This window comes from Rana temporaria, chromosome 6 (genome assembly GCF_905171775.1).
Source record: "Rana temporaria chromosome 6, aRanTem1.1, whole genome shotgun sequence".
Classification (NCBI taxonomy): Eukaryota; Metazoa; Chordata; class Amphibia; order Anura; family Ranidae; genus Rana; species Rana temporaria.
The window spans coordinates 118,643,961-118,670,086 of NC_053494.1; the positions used below are offsets into that span (position 1 = coordinate 118,643,961).

General features: G+C 41.9%; 1 protein-coding gene across 6 annotated transcripts in view; it reads right to left on the bottom strand.

Moving 5' to 3' along the window:
* The window catches only part of RAPH1 (Ras association (RalGDS/AF-6) and pleckstrin homology domains 1), a 257,678-nt gene that overhangs the window by 171,386 nt on the left and 60,166 nt on the right, over nt 1-26,126 (bottom strand). For all 6 annotated transcript variants that reach the window (XM_040357282.1, XM_040357279.1, XM_040357283.1 and 3 more), the window contains exon 2: nt 496-592. The gene's annotated coding sequence lies outside the window, so the exon portion shown is untranslated. The remainder of the gene's footprint in view (nt 1-495; nt 593-26,126) is intronic.

Sequence of the window (26,126 nt, forward strand, 5' to 3'; positions counted from 1 at the left end):
CAGTATGCTGCCCCCCCTAAAAGTGCTGCCTGGTACCCATGGTACCACCCGGTCCCATCATAGGGCCGGTCCTGCACACACCATAGTTTCACGCATACCAATAACCACTTATTGGGATTTTTTTCTAATCAAAAACATGTAGGATACATTTTGACTAAGATGCATGAAGATTTTTTTTTTTTTTTTTTTAATATTGGATATTTTTTTTTTAATAGCAGAACGTAAAACTTTTTTTTTTTAATTCTTCATATTGCAAAAAAAATAAAAACCCAGTGGTAAGCAAATACCACCAACATAAATCTTTATTTGTGTGAAAAAGATTATAAAATATTGTTTGGGTACAGTGTTGCATGACAGTGCAATTGCCAGTTTAAGTTGCGCAGTGCCAAATAGCAAAAAATGGCCTGGTCATGAAGGGGGTAAATCCCGGAGCTGAAGTGGTTAATGTGAAAGTAAACATGGAGTTAGGCTTTGAGGTCTAAATGCAAAGTTTACCTTTGTGTGATGTTGACTTCAAGCCCTTAGTGTCTTCTCATGGAAAGATAAACAGTGGACCTTTTGTTTTTTTCTTTGATTCTTTGGTAATTGCTCCCTATAGGTGATAAAACAAATACAACATTAGTACCCAGAATAATAATATTTAACTTTGTTTTCTGATAATGACTATTAAAAACTCTGCATTAAAGGAAAAAGCTTTTAGGAAAGAATTCTAATCCAGACACCAAGCACAGTGTGACTACTCCCAAAAATGTTTTGATGTAATGATTACTACTGCTAACAGCAAGTGTGGCCAAGCACAGCCCAATAATTGCAAGCTATGCAACAAATTAAAGCATCACTTATAACTACAGAGTGAAGACAGGACAGGCAGGGGTTAACAAGTTAGTAATTATGAACACTTTTGAGTGTCAGAAGCACCAATTATCATATAGGAGAGATTTTTCCACCAAATCAAAAAGGGGTCGATGAGCATCCCTTTTTCTACACAAAAAAATGAAAAAAACTTTGGACTTTGCTTGCTCTCTATGTCAGCTGTGGTAGAGTTATCAAGACTGACCTTTGCGGTGTGGTGGCGTGAGAAATTTGGTAAAACATTGACCTATGGCCAGGCAAATTTTTACTGTTTTCATGCAACACCACCGAATTTGGAACAGCTCAATGAATATAATTTTCTATTACCACAGTTCACTTTTACATACAATACAATAAAGAAGCAAACCATCCACTCCACACAGGGGCCTCTACTGACTGCATTATTAAAGAGGAAATAAACTTCCATCTTTGAACATTTCCTATAGGTCAGCCTATAATAAAGCTTACCTTTAGGAAACGTAAATATCTCCTAAATGTGCACCGTTTAGGAGATGTTTACTGTACATACAGCCAGTGGCATCACCGGCGAATGTGCTCTGAAGGAACGGCATACCCGTACCCGGCTCCTGCACGTATGCGCGTGAGTGACGCCATTGCAGCTCTGGCCTGAGCTGGAGTCCACGTACCTGGAAGCACGACGGGTGAGAATGGAAGCGGTCTCCAGCGATGCAATGTCATTCAGGTAAGTTTCACATAATGTGCTAGTATGCGATGCATACTAGCACATTATGCCTTTGCCTCGCAGGCCAGAAAAAAAAAAAAACGTCCAGCGGTTTTCATCCACCTTAATGGACCAATGGCACGTACACCCGACCGTTGTTCAGGACGAGAAAAATGCAATTTTTTTAATTGGTCGTGAAAAAAAAGGTTGTGTGTAGGCTCCAGAGCATTTTTGGCAACGAGAAAAGTGGCCATTAAAAATTTAGAACCTGCTTTATTTTTTATCGTCGTTTTTCACGTCCTCTTTCTCGTCGTGAAAAACGGTCGTGTGTAGGCTTTAACGACGGGGGGAAAAAACATGCATGCTCAGAAGCAAATTATGAGAAGGAAAATTTGAATATTCAGCTCAAAGGGTGGCGCCATTCGAATGGAACTTCCCCTTTATAGTGCCGTTGTACGTCACCGCGCTTTGCTCGAGCATTTTTTTTATCACGATCGTGTGTATGCAAGGCAGGCTTGAGAGGAATCACGTCGAGAAAAACGTAGTTTTTTTCCCCCATGACATGAATAACGGTCGTGCTCAGCATAATAAGTTACTGCATGTTTATGACCGATATGAGATTTACCACGAAAATACTTTACTAGATTTAACTAAAACAATTCATATCGAACACATCCTTTGCAACTTTTGGCACCTTCGCAATTTTTGTGTACAAACTTAAATGTGATATTAAATGGTTTATACTCTGAAATGTATTAAGGAACATTAAAATATAGTAACAAATGATTTAGAGGATGGTAATTAGCACCTTCCCACCCAGCCTATTGTAATACGACGGCTGAGCAGGAGACCTGTAATCCTGGGAGGACATCAAATGTCTTCCAAAGATCGCGTCATGGTTCGGACACTGGCATGATCTGTCACCCATCGTGTCCACATGTGATCGCTGTGGCTTTCATTCATGGTGTTCATTGTGTACTATAGTGATGATCTATGATTTGTCACAGTGATCACATGGTACAGACAAGGCAAATCACAGACCATCTGTACCATGCAAGTATCTGTCACCAATCATTCAGTAAACACTGAATGACTAGTTTTCTTTCAGAAAAAAATGGTTGCCAATAACTCAAAGCTAACAGCTTGCTATGTAGGCACTAAAAAGGGAGGAGGAGCAGAGAGAACTGGTGGGGGACCCCAGAAGAAGAAGAAGTAGTAGTTTGGGGTATGTACAACCTTTTTATTATTAAATATATATTTTTTATAAAATAGGGTTACACCAATACCACTCTTAAAACCAAGTACAAGATACGTTATTTTTTAAGCACTCGGCGATACCAATTACCAATACTTTTTTTTTTATGTCATGTACAGTGGCACACCTATCTTTTTTTTTTTTTTTTAAATAATTCCTCTTTGGAGGGGTGGACGGTGTCAGCATTGTTTTTTTAAACTTTGAAATATTTATTACAAAGTTTTTTTTTTTTTTATCATCAGCACTGTTTGGGGGGCTTTGAGACAGGGAAGGGGACTAGTCTAGTCTAGAGATTCCCCAGTTTCTTTCTCTGCACTGATGGTGAATGGACAGGAGACAGAGGCTCCTGTTCATTCATAAACAGACATCGTGAACACAGTTATGAATGGACAGAGTCAGTGAGGAAAAAGGAAAGAGTCGACAAATTATATATTTACTGGCTGTTTCCTCCGCTCTCCATCCCGACAGATCCAGGACATGGGGGGACCACAGGATGACAAAGAGCCTTAGAGGGCGAAGGGGGGCCCAGAAGTCACAGGTAGCACAGAGGGGAACCCGAAGGAGGACACAGGGAGCACAGAGAGGGACAAGTGATTGGTGCGGGGAGTTACAAGCACCAATCTCCTTGACAGCCGCAGAGGAGCAGCGGCTGTCAGAAAAGCTATACAGGGAGATCAGTTCTCCACCACACCGATCATCTCTAAGGCTTCCCAAGTATTGGGTCAAACATCGGAGCATTTGCACAAGTACAAGTGCCAATGCTTGTTATCGGCACTAAGGATGAGCTCCGGTGTGGTCGCATAGAACACGTGCAGAGCCCGCCAGGAAGTGTGCACGGCGCTGCGCTAATAACAGCCAGGGAGACATTTCACGATCCCTGCAGCCGAGCATCAGGACAATGTCTCCCTGGCTGTGATTAGCACAGCACCGTGCTCACTTTCTGGCGGGCTCTGCACGTGTTCTATGCGAACACGCCGGAGCTCATCCTTAATCGGCACCAGTACTAGTATCGATGCAACCCTATTTATAAAACTTTACAAATCACTTTAACATGTAGAGAACTGGTTAAATTTAGATGCTAAACAGGTGTGCAATTTTTTCAGAATCTACTCAACTGTACAATAAATAGCAAATGGATATTTTTAGATTCTTAAAGCGGGAGTTCACCCCAATTTTTTTTTTTTTTAACATTAGATTGAGGCTAATTTTACTAAGCAGAATCGGGTGCTTTTTTTTGAATCGGGTGCTTTTTTTTAAATCAATGCAGTACTTACCGTTTTGGAGAACATCAGATCGATGTTCTCCGTGTCTTCCGGGTATGATCTTCGGGACTGGGCGTTCCTATTTGATTGACAGCCTTCCGACGGTCGCATACAGCGCGTCACAAGTTGCCGAACGTTGGTGCGGCTCTATACGGCGCCTGCGCCCCGACGTTTGGCTACTTTCAGGAACACGTGACGCGCTGTATGCGACCGTCGGAAGGCTGTCAATCAAATAGGAACGCCCAGTGCCGCAGCCCATACCCGGAAGACGTGGAGAACATCGATCTCTAAAACGGTAAGTACTGCATTGATTTTTTAAAAAAAAACACCCGATTCTGCTTAGTAAAATTAGCCTCAATCTAATGTTAAAAATGTATTTTTTGGGTGAACCTCCACTTTAAGACAACGTTGTATGACCATCATTTTTAAAACATCTAAAAAGACTGGCATGACCTGGAAAACAAAACCAATATACAGTATGACCTTCTGTGAACAGAGTAGCACAGACTGCATTTTTTATTTAATTTTTGCGAACAATTCTTTAATGTTATCACTTGGATTTCTGGTGTCCAGATCTTTTATTTAAACCAGTGAACACCTGCATTTGTTTTTTGCCAACTGCCTTCTACAGACACTTTCAATGACCTTTCTGCTTTCCATTATGCTAGAAGACTGGTTCTAAGCCAATTTAATAGGTTTTCGTTGTTCAGAAACACTTATTTATAATCTCATTAGATTAAAGGCCAAGTCTACCTAAACGTGTTCATTTAGTTTAGGGTGGATGTCAACAGGTGGAATCAGTTATTGGCCTGTTATGTTTCTTAGGCTTCATGTACACTAGCAGCTCCTAAACTTGAGTTTAGGAGCTTTTGTTTTTTTTTGCTGGAGCTGCCACGGTTAGGTGAGCTTCAACCTCCCTCTCCTCATTTTTGCTGCATTTTGCAGTTTCCCGCGGGAGCGGTTATTGTAGGCAGGGTGTTCATGGTGCATTAGACATTCTGTAGGCAAGATTGCCGCACTTTATTTCCAGCTTTATCCCACAACTCTGGCCATTATAAAAGGTGACAAAGGAATTCAAGATCCCTAAACAGCATTCTTAATAACATAAAATAAATGATTGGAAACACAGCAGGAATACTTAAAAATTATGGAAGATGGAGTTGGAAAACTCCAGGAGGTAAAGATCTGCGATACAGTTCCCGATTTTAACCTATAAGCAACCACCCAAATGAAACCACTTGTCGACCAGTGACGTACTCATGTGTTGCTAGATTTCAACTGGTTATATGGGATTGATGCCTGCAGCTGCATCACTCCAGTCCCTTTTTTCAAGCTGGCAGTCGCTTGTAAAAGCAATCCTAGCAGCCAATTAGTGGCTCCCCCTCCCCCATCGCTTTACCAGGATATCCCATTTCCACCGGGAGTCCAGATCGAAAAGCCAGCACTTTCGCCAGCTGATCACCAAGCTGAACAAAGACCGCACCGTAACCCGGTGGTGATGACCTTACATCATTTTTAAGATCCCAGTCTCTCCATAAAGAGTACCTGTCACATGCCTATTGCTGTCACAAGGTATGTTTACATTCTATGTGACAGCAATAAAAGTTAAACATTTTTTTTAAAGTGCTCCCATCCCCACGCACAAAAGACGAAAAAATGTGTAGGTCCCACGGCACACAAACATCAATCGTCCAACATATGCGAGGGACCACCGCGAACAACAGATCATGGGCAGTAATTCTAGCATCAGGCCTCCTGTGTAAATCTAAAGTGGTAACCTGTAAAAGGCTTTTAAAGCGCCACCTACGAATATTAAAATATACATAGATTTTGCCCCGTTGCATGGGCATGCACAATTTTAAAGCATTTCATGATTGGTATCTATTTACTCAACGTAACATCTTTTATAATTTATCAAAACTTGGGTTATGTATTTACAAAAAAATTGCATTTGAAAAACGCTGAGCAAATAGTGCGCAACATAAAAACTTGCAAAACCCACCAATTTATTCTGTAGGGCCTCTGCTTTAAAATCAAAATAAATGATCTATTGGTAAACAGCGCTATTGTTGGATAAGTGTCCAGCTTCACATATAAATAAAATTAATAAAATGATGACGTGGCAGAAATAGTTCTAAAGTGGTAAGTGCTTCTAGGATAAAGTGGGTAGTGCACCCTCCACCAACTCCAAATCTTCACCAACAGTGGCACTCGCCCCCTCTGGGGTTCAAACTCACCAGAAGGATGAATCACAAAAAGCCTTGAAAACAAATTACCACCTCAGAAAGCAGCAGGGGTTAATTAAAGCCAATAGCAGCAGACTGGGGATGTTATATTCTTCGCATTGATGCCGGGTAGCCACGCTCTCTGTCGAAGTCGGAAGTGACGAAACGCGCCAGGGCGTGGCTACAACGGCGTAACCAGGAAGTAATGAGTTGGGATAGTTCCCTTCACGGGACATCTACATGCCGACGGACTGATGTTAACCCCTCCTCATCTGGATTCAGGAGTGGCATCGTTGTACACATTTGTATACCAGTATCATACTTAGCTACATGTTTTTATGACTGCTTTTGCTACCATTTGGTATTACTCGCACTAATTTTACAGTTTATGTAGCTACATCGATTTTATCTCCAGTGCAATATTTATTTTGTTACCTACTTGAAGACTATAAAAGTTTTAATGCTATTCCCATTGAGCGCTGCCTGTGTGTTTTTTGTATCCTGCTATCCATTTTTCCAGTGGTCGGTAGCTGAACTGGGAATCGGCCTGCAAGGAGATCAGCTAAAAGTAGTTGGATCTGTATGTGCGTTATAATTAATCGAAATTAGTCAATTAATTGATAAAAAAAAAAAACAATTAATCGAACACAAAAATTTTAATCAGTAACAGCCCTAATATATATATATATATATATATATATATATATATATATATATATATATATATATATATTTTTTATGTTTGGGGTTCTAAGAAATTCTTTGGCAAACACACACAGATGATCACATGTAAAACAAAAAGTGTGAAAGGCCTGGAGGTCAAGTGGAGAAGTACTTTAAGAGAAGTACTTTATTTTAAATTTTAATATAGCGCTGACATACTGCAGCACATAACAAAATGCATATAACCATTCATGTCAGTGTCTAATCCTATACAAACATAAATTTCAGTGTCCCTTTTTCAGTCAGATATATTCATTAAATAAGGTAGATGCTTATTATACTCCCAGTAAGTCTGTAACTGCCATTAAACTAAACTACAAGTCTCTGCAAGCTCTGTCAAATTTGTTATAACCTGAGGCAAGCAGATCATGCTGGGATGTGCAGTTCGACAACCGGTAACTGATAATTGTCTTAATAGTAATCTTTGGGTTTGTGGGAAGAAACCCAAGCACCCAGAGGAAAATACTGTTACCGCATTTTCCGGCGTAGAAGACTTTTTGAATGCAAAAAAATGCATCCAAAGTCGGGGGTCGTCTTATACGCCGGTGACAGTCTCCGTCTGCTGCGAGCGTCCATGATTTAAAAGCCGCTCCTTCTCCTCAGAGTGTCCTGTGATAGGCGGAACACAAATCTTCCCAGCAGCGCCTCTGTTCTGTGTTCCTCCTATCACAGATGCCTTCTCATCCTCGGACGAGAGGACGTCCGTGATAGGCGGAACACAGAACAGAGGCGCTGCGGGGAAAATTTGTGTTTCGCCTATCACAGGACAGTCTGAGGAGAAGGCGCGGCTTTCAAATCATGGACACTCGCAGCAGACGGAGACTGTCACCGGCCTGGAAGTCAGAATCAGCAAAACGTAAGTGATGGCACAGTGATGTCACTGTTGGCACAGTGATGGCACAGTGGGGGCAAGTGATGGCACAGTGGGGGCAAGTGATGGCACAGTGGGGGCAAGTGATGGCACAGTGGGGGCAAGTGATGGCACAGTGGGGGCAAGTGATGGCACAGTGGGGGCAAGTGATGGCACAGTGGGGGCAAGTGATGGCACAGCGAGATTTGAAAAAAGCCTGTTTCTGTCAGCGGTTCTGGCTACCCCTCAGCTTCCAGAAAGACTAGTAGGAAGGGGGTAGTCTTATACAGTGAGTATATCCCAAAACCAAAATTTTTCCTAGGAAATTAGGGGGTCGTCTTATACGCCCAGTTGTCTTATACGCCGGCAAATATGGTAATTCAAACATAACAACCTATGCAATTATAGCATCCCCATCTGTTTAAAATGCAACTGTTAAATATATTGTGCTTTCAATGAAGTTGAATAATTTGTTAAAGCGGGGGTTCACCCTATCGACGGGGAAAAAAAATAAATAATTTATTTTACCTTTAAATCAGGCATTGTAGCGCGAGCTACAGTATGCCTGTCCCGAATTTTTTCCCCCCATACTCACCTTGTAGTCGTCCATCGAAGATACCGGGGAATGGGCGTGCCTCTGGAGACGGAGGATGATTGACGGCCGGCTCTGGCGCGTCACGCTTCTCCGGAAATAGCCGAAATAGGCTTGGTCTTCACGACGCGTGCGCATAGCCTGTGCGCACGCGCCGTGAAGAGCCGAGACCTACTCCGGCTGTCTTCGGGGAGAGTGACGTGCCAGGGCCGGCCGTCAATCATCCTCCCTCTCCATAGGCACGCCCATTCCCCGCGGGAGCCGAAATCTACGATGGACGACTACGAGGTGAGTACGGGGTTAAAAAAATCGGGACAGGCATACTGTAGCTCGCGCTACAATGCCTGTCTCGATGGTAACATCAAGTACGAGAGGGTGAACTACCGCTTTAAGCATTCCATAAATCCTAACACGTTTACACACATAAAAAAATATATGTGAATCAGTACTTGACACACAAAGTCGACAAACCTATTCTCAACAATTCACCTGTATATAAATCCACAATGGCCATCTCTTTATAAAGGATCACATATACCTTTAGTTCTTTGCATCATTCAAAACTTTGACCCACCATTAAAAACACAGAAAAAATTGATGAAGCTGCAAGGAAGATTTCTGAAATGATGCAAAAGCACAATATCCATTTATCTGTGGTCTTCACTATATAATTACCTTCATGGATTTGTGTTTTATCTCTGAAGCAGTAAAAGGTATTGCTCTCCATTATTCTTCATCCCCACACTCACCGCTGACCCTTTTATATGTGAACATGCAGGAAGAGATCTACCTTATTTTAAATAATGTTCTCTTTCGGCTCCCTGGAGAACTCTGCAGCTGCTCTAGTTTCTAGGCATGCACAGAAGATAGAAAACTCCTGTTCTGATGCACAGATGAAATATGGAAAGAAATGCTTCAGATGACTTCATTGAAAATTGAGGGAGACAAAGGCAAGTATTAAGAATTATCAAACATTTATAGCTTTTCTAACCTTGCCACGTCATCAAATACAAGCATCTGCAATATTCATATTGTTAATCTACATGAAAGAGATTTGAGGGCTCTTATTTATACAGCATATAGCTGTTCTCACAGCAATGTAAAAATAGCCTAGGGGGCTGGAGCAGAATTAAAAACGCACAGAACATAAGAGGGCTCAGCTAAGATTAGTACAAGAGGGAAGTTACACACAATAGTGGCATTTTCTTTGTACATGGTGATTAAAGTGTTTGTTTCAATGGAATACAATTTATACTAAAAGAAATACTGGACTAAATAAATGCTAATCCTTTACACAAATACCAATAGACATTAGAGCACAATCAGCCAATGATCATATCTACAAGGGGAGCACCAGATAGTCCTGAACAAGCATTTCTGAAGTACAAAGTGAGTATAGGTAAGTAATCCTCAATCACAATCATCTGCACCATGATAAACCAGTCTTATCTGTGTGTGTCCTCCTCCAATACTGTAAACAGGAACACTCAAATGTACGTTCAACCAATCACTCAGGTCTATTGCCAACCTTAAAGTGGAATTAAACCCAAAATGTTTTATTTTTTTGATGTCACAATGTACAGTATAAGGTTTCCCATCATCTGTGCCCAGTCTTGCCACACAGAGTATATCCAGCTCTGAGAAATCCTCTTATTGTTCAGTGAAAAACCTTAGTTTGTTCCGCCCCCTTGATGTGAATGACAGCTTATTTAAATATCTCATGCAATAGCTTCAAACAGGCATTGTGTTTTAATTCCCACCCCCACTCCTTTTCTGAAGTCATGTGGTTATTTTTCTGAATTTTGACTGGATGTTAGTGATCATAGCAATATTCAGTGTAAGAAATACACAAGAGAAAATGCATGTTGACAAGGGGAGTGTAGAGGTGGACGGGGAGACTACTGACATTACAACTCCACCCACAGAGCTCCAGACAACAGACCCACCCACAGAATCTGCAGTTTTTCAGTTCTTATAACAGACAGAGGGGAGACATTTGACAGGTAAGGATACATGCAGGAGGCATGTATATCCTTATAGATCAGCACTATGGCAGTGGTTTAAAAAGGATGAGAGTGGGTTTACATCCACTTTAAACAATATGCCAAAGAGCAATGCGAAAGGTGCATTAACTAATTGCAGCCAGTTACTATACCTATCCAAACCTCCCTATACCTATCCAAACCTCCCTATAGCAGACAGACTTTAAAGATCACAGGGATCTGTCCATCTATGGGTAGCGAATCATAGAAAGTTCCCTTGTACCTTAAAATGGGTTCAAAGCAGTAAAAATGTATTCCATACTAAAGGCTAAGTTTCAGCAGAAATGATAGAAAAGATCATATTTCAGGAGTCCTTACAGGATTGCACATATTTTTAGTAATATATATGCTTCATTCTGCAGGGGAGAAGGAGTGGTGCTCGGTGTTCACTATGAAGGATATATCCCTGACTATACGCTGACTAATCATGACTGGTGAGGAGGAGGGGGGGGGGGGGGCTGGGGAACACAGGAAGCACATAATTACTCCTTGGTTAACCACTTAAGCCCCGGACCAATATGCAGCCTAAAGACCCAAGGTGTTTTTACAGTTCGGGACTGCGTCGCTTTAACAGACAATTGCGCGGTCGTGCGACGTGGCTCCCAAACAAAATTGGCGTCCTTTTTTCCCCACAAATAGAGCTTTCTTTTGGTGGTATTTGATCACATCTGCGGTTTTTAGTTTTTGCGCTATAAACAAAAATAGAGCGACAATTTTGAAAAAAAAGCAATATTTTTTACTTTTTGCTGTAATAAATATCCCCCAAAAACATATATAAAAACATTTTTTTTCCTCAGTTTAGGCCGATACGTATTCTTCTACCTATTTTTAGTAAAAAAAATCGCAATAAGCGTTTATCGATTGGTTTGCGCAAAATTTATAGTGTTTACAAAATAGGGGATAGTTTTATTGCATTTTTATTTTTTATTTTTTTTTTACTACTAATGGCGGCGATCAGCAATTTTTTTCGTGACTGCGACATTATGGCGGACACTTCGGACAATTTTGACACATTTTTGGGACCATTGTCATTTTCACAGCAAAAAATGCATTTAAATTGCATTCTTTATTGTGAAAATGACAGTTGCAGTTTGGGAGTTAACCACAGGTGGCGCTGTAGGAGTTAGGGTGCACCTAGTATGTGTTTACAACTGTTTGGGGGTGTGGCTGTAGGAATGACGTCATCGATCGTGTCTTCCCTATAAAGGGAATGACGCGATCGATGCGCCGCCATAGTGAAGGACGGGGAAGCCGTGTTTACACACGGCTCTCCTCGTTCTTCAGCTCCGGGGAGCGATCGCGACGGAGCGGCTATAAACAAATAGCCGCGCCGTGGTCCCGGATCGCTCCCCGAGCGGACCCGACCTCCGCATGTAGCGGGGGGGGTCCCGATCGGACCCCCCACCCGCTAATAGGCGAGGACGTACCTATACGCCCATGTGCCTGTACGTGCCATATTGTGGACGTATATGTACATGGGCTGGTCCTTAAGTGGTTAAACACACCAATTATGTCATACTGCAACAGCTGTACAACATACTGGCAGCGCTCTCTCTTATCTTACTTGCTGTACAATAAAGAGAAGGAAACAATTGTTTGCAAAACCTTCTTCCTAGTTCTCTGAAATCTAAAGTACGGCATGGATAACAGCCATGTGGAGCAGACCACATGTTTTCTATAGGATTTACTTAAAGCGGTGTTTCACCCTGCAGAACTTTTTATCATAGCCGGCCGTCAATCACCTTCCGTCTGGATTGGAACGCCCATTCCCCGTGGGCAGTCGGAATCTTCTATGTACGATTACACAGTGAGTACGGGGATAAAAAAAATTAAGACAGGCATACTGTAGCTCGCGCTACTATGCCAAATTTTATGCTAGAAGAAAAAAAATTTTTTATAGGGTGAACCCCCGCTTTAAGCCAGCCATTGATGGACCAGAATTTTCAATACATCTATAGGCAGGATGGTTGTTCAGAAGTTGATCGAAATTCGAAAGATCAACTTCTGAACAATCAGCCTGTTAGAAAAATGTCAATCAATCATTGCTTCTAGCTATCTGTTCAGCAGTGGCGGCCCGTCCATGAGGGCGCATGTTAGCCCTTTCACAATATATCTTAAAGTAGAACTATGGGCAAAACTTTTTCCTGGTGCCTCCATGGCAGCATACCAGTGACAAGCTCCGCCTTAGCTCCTCCCTCGGGACCAGTGAATATTATAAAATAAAAGGATTAGTGCAGTCCCAGCATTCTCCTTTTTTACCTCATACCTTATGGTCAGTTAATGGTGGTCGAACGTCCCTTACCTCTGCAGTCGGCAGCTTCAAACGTCAAACATCTCCCAGGTGCAATCCCTATTCTTGGGCAGCTAAATGCGCCGATAAGATAGGGAGTCTCTTCTGTGGATCTTTTAAGACAGCAATTCTCTCAACTAAGAGCTCATATCTGCATTTATTTACTGGCATTTGCTCAGAGAAAGCAGCTATATCAATTTTTACTTAGCCTTCCATTTTTCCTGTCCTCCATTCTTCCTCTCTTTTTCGCTGTCTTCCTCCCCCACCACCTTCCCCTCCTTGTGATATTGTACCTTCATTCCTGGTTTCTATAGTGGGTGGCCCGCATCTCTCACTGGCTTTTCTGAGTACCCGAGTACATATTTTGCCCTTGTTTGTCAAAATCATTTTTTAGAGGGTTGTATCTTCTACAGATGCCCCTCCCCTCTCCATTGTTTATTACTGGTGGCTTTCAGCATTGCAGCATGTTGTCATCTGAGGAGGTTGCCTATGCGGGGAGCCCCTGGAGGGGTCCAGTTTTTGGCCAATGGTAAATGCAATTTCTTTTTTTCTTTACTCAGGAATACCTTTTCCTTGCTCCAGCTGAAATACCAGTCGCTAACTCCTTTTTCTGTCTGTTGCCCAACATAAGCAGTATGCCACCTGAACAAGACCCTCTCTAACATTTAAGGTATGGACCATTGACCAAGTGAGAAAAAATAAATACAAATAAAAAGAGAGCACTTATGCTGGTACATTTATGTATTTTAGCCTTGTAAGCCAGAAGTCCAAGTGGACATCAAGGCGACATAAACAAACCTATCTATGCAGGCCCCAACCAGATCAGGATACCATGCAAGCATCCTATTACCAGACAATTGGTCTGCAAAAGCTGTTTTAGAGTCTATGCAACAGACAGAGTCAGAGGGTTAACAGGTAAGCTGTCCTACCCAAAGATGGGCAGGGGGATACATAGCGGAACCAACAACAGCAGTTCCATTGCAGAAATTAGCTCAATCTCCTCCAGAGAAGTTAACTCTTCCTGGCCCATCCTCGAGAGAATCCTCTCACCACACAGTAATTATTCCTCCTAGACATCTTGAATTTGGAAGGGGGGGGGCGCCCATCTGAGGATACCTCAAAAGAGCTCAGCCCTCGGACTTCAACTTTTTCCTAGTTCAGCCTGTAAAGCCAGCTATTGGCTGAGAGAAAGCCGACACTACATCTGAGTAGTCAAAAGACGCACTTCCCCTTAGATCACCTAGAAAATCAAGAAATGTGTGCTGGTTATATTCAGCAATGCCTAACAAACTGGAGTATTCAGCAGGTAGACTCTGCTTCCTGTATGCATTCTGAGCCTTCATTTCAATTATTTTCAATTTTTAAGATAAACATAGCTTTTACATGGCTGACTGCCTGGGACAAGCCTTTCTCCGATTGATGACTGATGTTGCCGTTTACGTTCTGAAAACTTGAAATACATTGAGTGACATAAACCAGAGATCAGAAAACTCTGGAAATCTCTACTCATTGATCCATAATTACTGGAGTGATGGAAAAACTACACCCTAAAAAAAATAGTTTGCTGGCTATCAAGGTCCTGCCTAAAGCGTAGGACTTGTAGTGTACAACAGATGAGTTCCATCGACTGCTGAAGTCAGATGTAGAAATACATGTCTACGGGGGAAGAAATGTGTCAAAAACATGGTTTATAACAATTAAAAAAAAAGTATCGGGGGTCACGACTAGCCCCTAACATCTCCAAAGCGCTGCACATGAGGTCCAGTATATGCAATGCTAGTGCCACCTTCAGACTGTAGACATACTAGAAGAAATTATGGCGAAACTGTGGGCACGCTACAGGTTTGGTTAGAGACTAAAGGCATTCTGCATTAGACAGCGAAAGACTGAGACTAGTACTGCACTGGCATTACCCCTTTACCATTAATTTCTCAAATTGCTGGGGTCCAAGGACAGCACAGAGAATTGAAGGGCCACAAGTTGGGCACCAGGGCTCTTGTATTGCTGCCTGATCAGTTATAAAATACATTATTAAACCTAAATTGGCAATTAAAGTATTCTTGATCTGATATTTTCAGCAAGCAGTATTTATTTAAATTATATATATTATAAATATATATTAAAAATAAAAAAAGCTTAGCTTGTGATTTCAGTTACACAAGCAGGCTGACTGGTCGATGGAACAATGTTTGTTATGAATGCTGCATAAAGATGTATTTGTTTTCTGTAACTGACCTTACTGCTTCAATACTGGCAGTAATTAAGAAACTGTATAAAGTAAACACAAATGTAATTACACTTTATAAAAACGCCATAATTATCTATCCATCTAAAGGAATACAGTTGAGGGCGGATAACTAGTTAGCTTGTAATTTTATCCGTACAGCTATATTTTAACAGTGGTTGTACGTATTTTTTTTTCCCCCTTGATGCATTCTCTGCATTAAGGCAAAACACATTCTATGTACAGCCCCCCCATTTACTTATTTGAGCCCAACCTCGATACAGCGATGTGCCTGAGAGAAGCAGCACAGCTTTCTCTCTCTCCCTCCTTACTGGACAATTGAAAACATTGGCTCCTGCTGCTGTCAATCAAATTCAGTGGTGAGGTAGCGGGGGCAGGGCCAAGCCAATAGACACACAACCTAGCTTGGGAGTGAGCCTGCATGTGTGTTTCTTTTAGTATAGTTTTTTTTTTTTTTTAACTGCACTTTGAGAGAATTCCCTTTACAGCAGAACTACTATAAATCTTCATTCACAGAACTAATGCTCTATTACTTGATAGAGGACAGAGCAATTATCTCTGATTACTCAAGGATTACCTAAGGTAAAAGACAAAATGAATACGCTGTGTTGATCAGTCTCACAGAAAATAAAAGACGAATTGTTTAAAAAAAAAAAAAAAAAAAAAATTGTTCACGCAGAACGGTCAACATGTTACTGATTAAACTTAAAATTAATGTAATAGAGAAGTGCCTCAATAACAGTTACAGATAAAATCCTAAGTAACAACACAAAGTGCCTGCCAGGCCATGTGATAAGCGCTGCAGTTTTTGAAGGAAACTGTTACAGAAGCCTTTAGGGAGGCCAACTCTGTGCCTGAAATAATCCTGCTACACTGCACATACACGTCTGCTCTCCCGTAAATTGCTGGTCACCGGGTTGTATTAATCAGCAGCACAATAGCTCAGCTCAAACACATTTTATGATAAATTATTTGCCAACAGAAAAATATTATTTTTGCACTGCGGACCTTTTGTCAAGGAAGTGGACAAGCGAAGCGACTAGATTTAGGCTACCTCCATAGTGATGCAACCAATTCCTTCTAACTCGCAAGGGTGTATCAATTACAAGCAGTTACAAAGGAAGAGAAATTACATTCATCACTACATTTGTAAAATCTCAAATTGTGCTAAGAAAGGCAAGCAGAAGGCAAATCACTAGACATTATTGGCTTAGGTGCTCTCACTGTTGATATACTGCTTTAAAATGAGCTTTTCTATATACATTATTCCCTAAAAGATAGCACATCCTCACTTTTTGAATATAGCTCCACTTTAAAGCGGGAGTTCACCCAAAAATCAACTTTTTGCAGTTAGATCCAGCATACTGCTGACATCTGCAGTATGCTGGTCTTTTTTTTGGTACTTATCGTTTTAGCAGTATTTTTTCTATGGCTCCGAGCGGGGATTACTTCCTGGTATAGGCGTTCCCGAAGACAAGCAAGTTGATTGACAGCCTTCGATAGCGCGTCACGGCTTCCGAAAATACACACGAGTGACACTCTGCAAATTACGGCACCTGCGCAGTCAGCTCTACACGGCAGGCGCCGTAAACAGCCAAGTGTCACCTGGGCTATTTTCGGAAGCCGTGGCGCGCTATCGAAGGCCGTCAATCAACTTGCTTGCCTTCGGGAACGCCCATTCCCCACAGGATTCCCCGCTCAGAGCCATAGAAGAAATACTGCTAAAACAATAAGTACCAAAAGAAAAAAAAAAGACCAGCATACTGCAGATGTCAGCAGTATGCTGGATCTAACTGCAGAAAGTAGATTTTTGGGTGAACTCCCGCTTTAACACAAATTGAGAGAATTACAAAGCCTGCCACTGACAGTCACAAATGGCAGCCTACATACTTTATCAGTATACACATGCAGTCACCTACATTTACAGGGCTGGACAATTCAAGCATCATTGACAGACTGACCATCTTGGCATTTACACACCTCCCTATTGTAGAGATGGTTTTTGTTCTTCCTAGCATCCCGTACTCATGGAAGATGTCATCCCAATACTGCCCAATTGCCAGGCAGCTTGCGGTCACATAACCACCTCCTGCCCCATTGCTCAGGATCATGACTGTGTTTATGGGCTCCTTCACAGAAGTAGGGACAGCCCTGGCGCACATGGCAACACAGCAGCATGGCCAAGGATCCCACAAAGGAAAGATTATAATGATGCATGACAAATTGAGGCAGGTTGAGGAGAAAGAGGCGACAGTGGCTGAGGAATGAACCCCCCACTCACCTCACCACATCTTACGGACCTCCTGTACCTGCAGAGAAGGGGGGGAGCCTGGCCTCACACCAGAGAGCCAACTTGTGCAAGGTGCAGTTAGGGGTAGACCACACCCCTCTCTCCTATTCCCTATTAAATCGTAAATCCACACTACTAATGGCTTGGTGCCATATACCACAGCATACCTTTAGAGGTCTAGTGGCATCAATGCCTTGAAAGGGTCTGGGATGTGTTAATGGCAAAAGTGTGAACTATTCAATATTAGGTGGATGGTCAAAGATATAGTTGATTGGTGCATGTTCTACATTGCAGTCTGCAGCCATGGGGGAGTGGGGGGTCCTATTAGATAGACTGTATGGACACTACGATGTCTATAGGCAGTGTTGTTGTGATCCAATGTTAGCGGGGATGCAGGAACTGAAAGCTGATATTGGGGAAAAAACAGCAATGGATGAGAACTTCATAAAAACTTTAAAACTGTTACATTTTTATCAAAGTTGTAAAAACAGCCATTTAATTACAAACTTAAATCATTGCATTAATAAGTACAGTATACCGAATTTGGAGTTGTCTGGCTTGTGGTTCATAGCAAATAATTCCACACAAGTGTGTGAGTTATTTTTGCAGACTATTATGATTTTTTTTATTTTTTTTTATCCACCAGTGGATATCGTAGAAGCCAAGACATTAATGGAAGCATATTGTCAGCCAAATAACGCTCTATCCATATGTCTCGTGCAAAGAGCAAATGTATTACCGACAATGACCCAACAATAGACAGAAAAATTTGAAGCAGTACACATGCATAGTAAAAATGTACTTTAAATATTTTCCAAGAGTGAACACAAGGGTCAGCCAATGGGCATTTACCGATTGGCAAGAACATAAACCTGCATTGATCACTTGAGAATAATAAAGTCAACAGTTCTCAATACGATTTACTAACCCATGAAGATGAAGGAGCTGCCCAGTGCATTTTGTAGACCTATATTTTTTTTCAACGTTGTCCTACAAATAGATATCTAAGGGCATGCACCCTGTATGGTCAAAACCGATATCCAGAATCCCCATATACCCACCCCTACTTATCTCCAACTATTCACTGACATTAGAAAAGAATGTCCCTTTTTACATGCCTAAAGCTGAAGTCATGCAACATTCAGGCCGAATGTTCTTTCCACTCTGTCACTGCCTGCATGACGTGGACAATTCCTATTGGCTGTCCAGCAGCAGGGTACTCTCAGTATGCAGAAGATGAGTGCTATCAGTGTGAGGAAACGGTTGCGGTGATGCAAGGTTGAAATACTACATAATACAAGTCCCCTGCACCCAGAAACAGCACTGGTGTGGGTCATTGATGCATACTTAGGCGAGTGCAGGGGGGGGGGGGGGGGCTATAGAATTAATGAAAAATATAAAAGCAGATGCACAAAATACTGCTATTTGAGATTTACAAAAAAATAACTTTTATTAAGCCCAGGTTCACACTGGGCTGCGGGAGTGAAGCCGTACGAGTTCAGCTGAACTTGCACGATTTCACTCCCACTGGCAGTCCCGATTTCGGCCGCGATTATAAAAACATCTGTGCAGGTTTCTGCACAGATGTCAATGTAAATCGCGGGCCGAAATCGCAAAAAGAAGTACAGGAACTGTTATACCTGAAGGGTTCCACATGTACTGGCACTTTAAGACTGGCTCAACCCAGCAGTGATGACAAGGGTCCAAGGGCATAGTAGCCATCTTAGAGAGAGCACATGTAGGAAGCAGATAACATGTACTGTCCTGAGATGCATGTTGCAGTGTACAGCCTGTACTGAAATAAACATCCATTGTTCCAGACCAGAGTCTTGTGTCCCTCACAACACAGAGAATATAAAACAGGAACTACTTTTTTAAATTGGTGCAGCGCCGCAGATGCGGCGTTGCACCGATTAGGACAGTGCGATTGCTGGCAATTTGCGGCAAATACCACCGTTTTGACATGCCAAATCGCAAATGCACCAGTGTAAAACTTTCATAGTTTTGGCTGACATGAGGAAAACATTGCTTTCCTTAGAAGGTATTGACTACTTTCCCAAACTCTTGGCGGGTAGATCTGTACCCCGATCCTCTCAGTTCATCCTGTTCCAGTATCTGCCCCGCTAACTAAAAGCTGAATTTTTTTGAGTCCACTTGAGGGCAGGTGACACTGATACACTCCAAGAATGTTTCAGCATTTCTATGTCAAACGCCATTAGATTCTCAATAGCAACAGAAGATCTCACTTTGCAAGGGTAACATGTCATAGCCTCATGAAGGACAGACTATCTGCTTATTAGGGTCACTGGGTGAGCTAAAGATCCTATTAAGAATTGAACCCTGCCTGGCCCCATTCAACCAAAACTGCAGGATTCAAGGGCTTTTCAGCCTCAACGCCAGTAGACACTTTTTGAAGGTGCTAATGAATGTAGAACACAAAATATTTTTCCTTTTCAATTTGGACAAGCTACAATAATGTAAACTTAAAGTGCAATACCTACTGCTCTTGTGGATTTTTTGCAGCACTGTATTTAAAGACTGTGCCCGCAGACTTTCTGTCTGCCGGTGTCTCGCGATCGTGTCACGGAGAGGCAGAACGGGGAGATGCCCATGTAAACAAGGCATTTCCCTGTTCTGCCTAGTGACAGGACAGTGATCTACTGCTCCTTCATCGGAGCAGTGATTACTGTCGTGTGACTTGTAGCCCTGCCCCCTCACAGTTAGAATCACTCCCTAGGACACACTTAACCCCTTTCTCGTCCCCTGTGGTTAACCCCTTCCCTGCCAGTGTCATTTACACAGTAATCCGTGCATTTTTATAGCACTGATCACTGTATAAATGACAATGGTCCCAAAATAGCGTCAATGTCGATGTATCCCCTATAATGTCACAGTCACGATAAAAAAAAAAAAAAAACGCAGATCGCCGCCAATACTAGTACAAAAATAGATTAATAAAAAATGCTATAAATTTATCCCGTAGTTTGTAGACGCTATAACTTTTGCGCAAACCAATCAATATACGCTTATTGTGATTTTTTTTTTTATACCAAAAAGAAGAACACATATTGGCCTAAACTGAGGAAAAATAATATTATATAATATATATATATATTTTTTTTTTTGGGGGGGGGGGTATTTATTACAGCAAAAAGTAAAAAATATTGCCCCCCCCAAAGTCGCCAGTCTTTTTTGTTTATAGCGCAAAACATACAAACCACAGAGGTGATCGAATACCACAAAAAGAAAGCTCTATTTGTGGGGGGAAAAAAATAAAAATATGTCAATTTTGTTTGGGTGCAATGTCGCAATTGTCAGTTAAAGCAACGCAGTCCCAAATCGCAAAAAGTGCTCTGGTCAGCAAGGGGGTAAATTCTTCCGGGGCTAAAGTGGTTAAAGCAGAGTTCCACCCAGAAATTGAACATTCGCTGATCCGGTTCCTCCCCCCTCTGGTGCTACATTTGGCACCTTTAGGGGGGATGGGGAGCAGATACCTGTCTAATCCAGGTATTTGCTTTCACTTCCCGTGAAAGATCGCCTCAGTATTCGCGGCGATCTACACCATGTCTGACCTATACTCTGTCCTCCCCGCTGTCTTCTGGCAGACACACAGATCCCAGAAGACAGCAGGGACCACTCAGAGCACGCAGCATGACTCACGTATGCGCAGTAGGGACCCAGGCTGTGAAGCTGCAAGGCTTCACTTCCTGATTCCCTTACTAAAGATGCCAGCGCCTGCACCCGGAGCGGGGGGACGGGTCAGCTTCGGGTGAGGACATCGCAGGTGCCCTGGACAGGGAAGTGTCCTTATTTTAGAGCCTCATGCACACTGAATGTTAAAATACATTTACAGACCGTAGTTTATCTACCAGCACGGACAATGTTGTGAAAAACTTGGCAGGCTGCTGTTTCTTTTTATTTTGACAGCTGAGTGAGCAGAGAACTCTACACTTGTTACATGAATGAATCTGCAAATTCTGCATATAGATCGTGAGGGGGGTTGAATCGAGATCACATTTTTTTTTTTTAATCGTGCAGCTCTACTCTATTGTGTTCTGGATATGAGACAAGGTGGTTATTGCTCGAAACCCAGAACACAGTGTGGTATTTTGTATGAAGCTACATACAGATTATACAAACACTTCTAGCGGCCTCATGTTGAGGGACATGGGGGGGGGGGGGGGTTCTACCTAATTTCTCGAAAAAAAAAAAGAAAGCATGGAGACATGGATGGATGAGTTTGCTTTATTTAATAAAAATGTGTTAAATAATATTTTTAGTTAGTGGTGCTCAAATACAGTCAAGTTCTTCTATAAAGTGGTTGTAACCCCTAAAAAAAAAAAAAAAAAAATATTAGCAGAGTGCTCTTGTTGTGCAATTTGGCCCTATGTATCATCAAAAATCCCTTGTTGATCCTGCCTGGCGCTGCCCACCCCTCTGTAAACTGACCACATTTATCATAGCTGCTGAGCCCCCGATACCGTGGTCAGTTTACATGCCTCTGTCTCTTCTTGCTCCCTCCTCTCTCCATCCCTGTCAGTGTCTGCCCCTCCCATCCTGCTGCCATCATAAGTGTGTAATATTGCTACAATCTGTGTTACATTAAATGATGTGCCCAGTGTATACTTTTTTTTTTTTTTTTATTTGCCGCTGTATACCTTATTTCATAGGGCCACTCAGCACTCACGTGACCGCCCACCGCTCTCCTCTTGGCTGATGTCAGTGGGGGATTCTCAGCCCCTCCCGCTGTAGTTGTCAGATCGGGAGAGAAGAGCTGCGAGCAGTCACGTGGAATAAGGTATACTGCAGTTTTTTGTTTTTTTTTTTACACATACACTGGGCACATCATTTAATGTAACACAGGGGATTGTAGCAATGTTACACAGTGGCTTTACAACTACTTTAAAATTACAGTTGTACATTATGTTTAATTTTCTGTAAAAATGGTCATAAAAATAAAATAAAATAAAAAAGGGAGGGGGGGGTCTTTTCCAGTTGGGTTTGGTAGGGCGCCCTTGCCTTGATGAATACGCAAATGCAGTATATTTTCCATTGGGCTGCTGTGCCATTTGTCATGTTTCATTCTAGCATTCAAGAACTGTACGTAAAACATTCAGATTTGTTCCAGAAAAAAGTCTCCTGGGTTATTGCCTGTTCCGACACAGAATATAAACATTGGATTGTATGATAAGTGTCATGAACATACTAGTTTAAGTACGGCTTATCATAAATAGAAGAAAGGTTGGACCAAATTGTAATCGGGTTTACCAGAATGCTGCCTTGAGTAGGTTGCTGTGTCTCCAGTCCTGCCAAGGTTTTCTTCCTGTAATTCAAACTGAGCAGTGAACTGTCGCAACTGCAGGAAAAATTGTCTCCGACAGTTTAGCCTACTTGTCAACGTGTGAACTTCTTCCAGTTCTTTCCATATATTACAAGTACTTGCATAGCGTTGTCAATTTAGCTTTACATATGTATTGTACATTCACATCAGTCCCTGCCTTCACAGATCTTACAATCTAAGGTCCCTAACTAATTTTTTTATAATATATATTGGCCCATAGTGCTGCCAGGCGCAAGTGCTAACCACTTAGCCACTGTGCTGAAAACCACTGAACAGAATCTGTCACGTTGAAGACTCTGCCAACTATGAACACTGTACGGATAGTTTTTCCAATCTTAGAACTAGCATAACCCTTAAGGCCCCTTTCACACGGGGCGGATCAGTAATGATCTGCCTCCGTATGCTCCATATGCTGAGCGGGGATCGCTCCGTTGATCCACGCTGAGCCGTCGGATGACAGGGCGGTCCCCGCACACTGTGCAGGGACCGCCCTGTCTTTTCTCCGCTCTCCCCTATGGGGGGGGGGGATCAGATGAACACGGACCGTATGTCCGTATTCATCCGATCCGCAGACGGAAGGAAAAATAGGGTTTTCTTCCGTCTGCAGAATCGGATCATTGCGGAGGCGGACGAGATCGGGTGTCAGCGGATGTTCATCCGCTGACATCCGCAATCTCATAGGGACCAATGTATGTCCCTTTTTCATCCGCAAACGGATGGATGAAAAAGCGGACATACGGTCCACACATGTGAAAGGGGCATTATTGTTAAAGTTGCCTAGTTAAATTCAAAGTTACCATTTCATTTGCAGCTCAGGTGAGAAACATTGTAATATCTTCTTTTAGATCAAAAGGGTAGAACTGTGAATGAAGTCAGTTTAACCATTTAAAGACTAAACCTTTTTCTGACATTTGTTGCCTACAAGTTCAAATCAGTATTTTTTGCTACAAAATGACTTAGCACTCCCAAAACATAATTATATCAGCAGAGACCCTGGAGAATAAAATGGTGGTTGTTGCAATATTTTATGTCACATTACTACTAATAAAAATAAATAATCTACCCCCTATTTTGTAGACATTACTTTTGCACACACACCAATCAATATACGCTTAGTGTTTTTTTTTTACCAAAAATATGTAGGGGAATACAATACATATTGTCCTAAACTGATGAATTTATTTTTTTATTTTTTGGGATATTCATTATAGCAAAAAGTAAAAAAAAATAACTGAGCATCGTAAACTGCTTCAGTTTATGAATTAACGAAAAGAAAAGTATCAGTAATCTGCAAACTCCATTATGTACTGCAGAACAGATCTTATGCCAGAGGTTTGCTATGTCTAAATGCAGGGGGGCTGTAAACACATCAAAGTGATATGGTGTTGACTAAGGAAACAAGTATGGTATACCAGTGTTCTTTCCACATCACACTGTAACTTTTAGCACCTGAGTAAACGTAATAGTCATACAAAAGAGTCTGTGCGGCTCTCTGTCTTGTAAACTGTATCTAGTCCTTCACAGGCACACACAGTCTCAAAGATGAAAGGAAAGCGTGTGATCTCTTGAGAAGTGTCAAATGACAGTGCAAGTTGAGTGATCTTCACAGATTTGGCCGTCTCCCATTCTCTCCTGGCAGCTTATATTTTATTAGCATACTTTATCTGACAGCAACTTCCTACATGCGTTAACTGCATCAGAATTAAGGCAACATATTCCACTTACCCCAGTAAGCCAGACAATTATATAAATATCTCTTGATGACTATATTTAACATAAGGGCCAAATAGTATCACAGTTTTTGCCTTCCAGCAATGTCAGCTTCAAATTCTAGTTAGAGTCCCTAGTTCCATGGTGGAGGATTTTAAATATATACAAAAATGTGGACAAATTTCTTGCAATCCTTTCACAAACGGAGAACAAAACACAGTTTCCCCTTAAAAAAAAAAAAAAAAAAAGTTTAGCTTTCAAACCCACCCTCAATGTGAACCTGGGCTTATAGATTTAGCAACTTCAATACCGGACACTTTCACCCCCTTTCTGCCCATGCCAATTTTTCAGCTTTCAGCGCTGTCACACTTAATAATTGCGCGGTCATGCAGCACTGTAACTGAATAAAATGTTTACCCGGAAAAAAATGTTTTAACATTAGATTCATGCTCATTTTGTCAAGGGGAATCGGCTAGTTTTTAAAAACGAAGCAGTACTTACCGTTTTAGAGAGCGATCTTCTCCGCCGCTTCCGGGTATGGTCTTCGGGACTGGGCGTTCCTATTTGATTGTCTTCCGAAAGGCTTTCGACGGTCGCATACATCGCGTCACGAGTAGCCGAAAGAAGCCGAACGTCGGTGCGGCTCTATACGGCGCCTGTGCACCGACGTTCGGCTACCTTCGGAAAATCGTGACGCGATAGATGCGACCGTCGGAAGCCTGTCAGAAGACTGTCAATCAAATAAGAACGCCCAGTCCCGCAGCCCATACCCAGAAGCGGCGGAGAAAAATCGCTCTAAAACGGCAAGTACTGCTTCGTTTTTAAAAAAACTAGCCGATTCCCCTAGACAAAATTAGCATGAATCTAATGTTAAAAATTTAGATTTCCGGATGAACCTCCACGTTAAAAATTACCACTAGGTTTGTTATTTTTTGCAAAAGAAATGTGAAAAAAGACCAGAAAAAAAAAAATTAAAACAAAAAAACACAAAACAGACACGTTTTCCTTGTTTCCGTTATAAAAATTCTTATAACTGGACAGGGATCTACGTAGCAGTGTTCAAAATTAAAGAAATCAAATTCAAACTCATGTAAAACAACGGTCAGTACACACCTGCCATCATTTAAAGTGCCTCTGATTAGCCCCGAATAAATTTGAGCTGTTCTAGTAGGTCTTTCCTGACGCTTCCTTAGTCGTATCCTACAGCAAAGGCCATGGTCCGCAGAGAGCTTCCAAAGCATCAGAGTGATCTTATTGTTAAAAGGTATCAGTCCAGAGAAGGGTACAAAAAGAATTTCCAAGGCATTAGATAGATATACCATGGAACACCGTAAAGACAGTCAAGTGGATAAAATAAGTCACAACTGTGACATTACCAAGAACTGGACGTCCCTCCAAAATTTATGAAGAGACAAGAAGAAACTGGTTTAGGGAGGCTGCCAAGAGGCCTAACAGCAACATTAATGGAGCTGCAGGAATATATGGCAAGTACTAGCTGTGTGGTACATGTGACAACAATCTCCCGTAATCTTCATATGTCTTGGCTATGGGGTAGAGTGGCAAGACGGAAGCCTTTTCTTATGAAGAAAAACAACCAAGCCCGGCTACATTTTTGCAAAAACACATCTTAAGACTTCCAAAAGCATGTGGGAAAATGTGTTCTGCTCCGATTAAACCAAGGTTGAACTTTTTGGTGCAAAAAGAACACCATACCCACAGTGAAGCATGGTGGTGGCAGCATCATGCTTTGGGGCTGTTTTTCTTCAG